This window comes from Rosa chinensis, chromosome 6, assembly GCF_002994745.2.
Source record: "Rosa chinensis cultivar Old Blush chromosome 6, RchiOBHm-V2, whole genome shotgun sequence".
Classification (NCBI taxonomy): domain Eukaryota; kingdom Viridiplantae; phylum Streptophyta; class Magnoliopsida; order Rosales; family Rosaceae; genus Rosa; species Rosa chinensis.
Window position 1 is genome coordinate 41272404 of NC_037093.1, and position 2093 is coordinate 41274496.

General features: G+C 35.3%; 1 long non-coding RNA gene across 1 annotated transcript; it reads right to left on the reverse strand.

Annotated features, from left to right (window-relative positions):
• Positions 1–593: 593 nt before the first annotated feature.
• LOC112174464 lies at positions 594–1742 on the reverse strand. The gene is made up of 4 exons (XR_002926024.2): positions 1674–1742; positions 1480–1525; positions 1049–1222; positions 594–690 (listed from the first exon to the last, which is right to left on the reverse strand). It is a non-coding gene; the product is annotated as an uncharacterized LOC112174464 (long non-coding RNA).
• Positions 1743–2093: the final 351 nt, after the last annotated feature.

Genomic DNA, 2093 nt, shown 5'->3' on the forward strand with positions numbered 1-2093 from the left:
TGAAGAGAAGAATAATTTGAAGACCAACCAGCTTGAAGAAAAATGAGAGTAATCACTTGCAGTAGTAAAATATATGCTTACCAACCAGCTTTCACTTGCATCAAGACCAACCAGCAATGCAATTTGATAATAAATGTATTGTTATCAAATTGCAAGATTTTACCTTAACAGAAAAGTACGCCCAAACATTTGGCTTGCTTTTAAAACTCAGCTCATGCATATAGTAAACTCAGTATAGGTCCCTCAAAGCATTATGGGAAAGAAAGAAATTAAGGTGAAACTGACAATTCATGATAACAAACCTGAACTTTTCCACTAGCAGGTTTAAAGCCATCATCTGGATCTTCACTTGTTACACACACAGCAACACAATGACCTTTTGGCCTTTTAGATTCTGCCTTGCCAAAGTCAAATAGAGTGGCAACCACTGACGTCTTTCTCCAAGCATCATATCCACTACCATGTTCCGTTCCATAGAACCGCCTTATCTCTAATCAAATGAATAAATGAAAAAGAAAACTTGACAAAATTAATAGTTTGGCTCAAATATATAAATATATATTTGAAAAAAAGAAATCCAGAAATTAAGATGATACCAGGAATTTGCCAAAGAGGAATGCCCATCCCAACTGCAACTTGGTCTGCTAGCAGATTTATTTCTGCTATCCACTTAGTGACCGGGTGCTCCACCTACATTGAATTAAATCTACACATTTAGCACTCTGAAAATTAAATGTCTTGAAAAAAAGATGCAAGAATAGAAGCTAACTCAGTTTGCCCATGCATAGGCAGTAGTAGAAGCTATATGAAATTCTTGCGATCCTATTGATCATATGATTTCAATCCTTTTCTAAGAGGTTGCATTATGATTGATGGCTTAGTTAGCACATAAAAAGCATAGTTTCTTTCTATGTTACTTGAAGCACACATAACACATTTGTCAATGTATTATTCATTGACCAAAACAAATTTAAAAAGGTGTTTAACAAGAACCATAAGCTAAAATGAAACTGCAGCCAAAGTTAAGGCTTAAATCAAAATAATATACCTACAATCGAGGGTTCAACTCTAAGAAATAGTACTCGCCAGTGTCCATACTGTACAGATACTCAACAGTAGCTGCTCCAACATAGTTAACACTTTTAGCCAGCCTTCAAGCTGCCTGCTCCAACTTTCTAATTGTCTCTGGTGGAGCTACAGTTATTGGACCCTCCTCAATAATCTATAGAACATAAAACAAGAAAAGTTATTCTTCATCAGAAAACTACTCCAATAGACAAAACAGTGCACTAATAAAACAAGAAAAAGAGAACTTTAGTTGGAAAAAAAAAAAAAGTACCCAAAGTCCTTAATGGACTAAATAAGTGACTAGTGAAACATATCATATCAAGTTTACTATGTCACAGCACTACATAGTAAACGCTTACGCAACTTGAACGAAAGAGTGGCTGGTAACCAGGTGGCTTTTGAATAACTTACTTACGTTGAGGATTTACCAGGTCAAGTACTGGCTTCACTTGGTCTCCTGTACAAAGAAGAAGAAACAAACAACTTAAGTGAGATAAAGTACAAAAAAGGATCAATTTCAATATCATATACAGAAGCAACATATCAAATTCAAGCAAGAATGCAAAATAATACAAATTCGCAAAATGTGGTAACCCCTATATTACCTTGCAAATTAATAGGCATGTCGGACTGTATGGAATCCTTCCACCTCCATCCTCGAATTCAACCATCATCCCCACAGTAACATGTAACAATCCCACAAATCAACTACCTCAACTACATCAAAATTAAGAAATGCTGAAACGTAAATCACAATAGTACCAGCCTTGAAAATGAAAGTTTCAAGTTAAACTTCACTGTATTTCAAATAGTGTAACATTTTAAACTGGTTGTCATAATCAAGAGGTCTTAGAACTTCCCCTATAATGTGACCAACACTTTGAAGCGACTTCAAATCATCTTTAGTTTTCCAAACTCCTTCTTAGCTCCTCGCAAGTTTTCTCGCACTGCAAAACCCGAAACAAGAAATTCATACCCAAACAAATTACTCATACCATCTAAAATTTCCCAATTCACACAGAAAC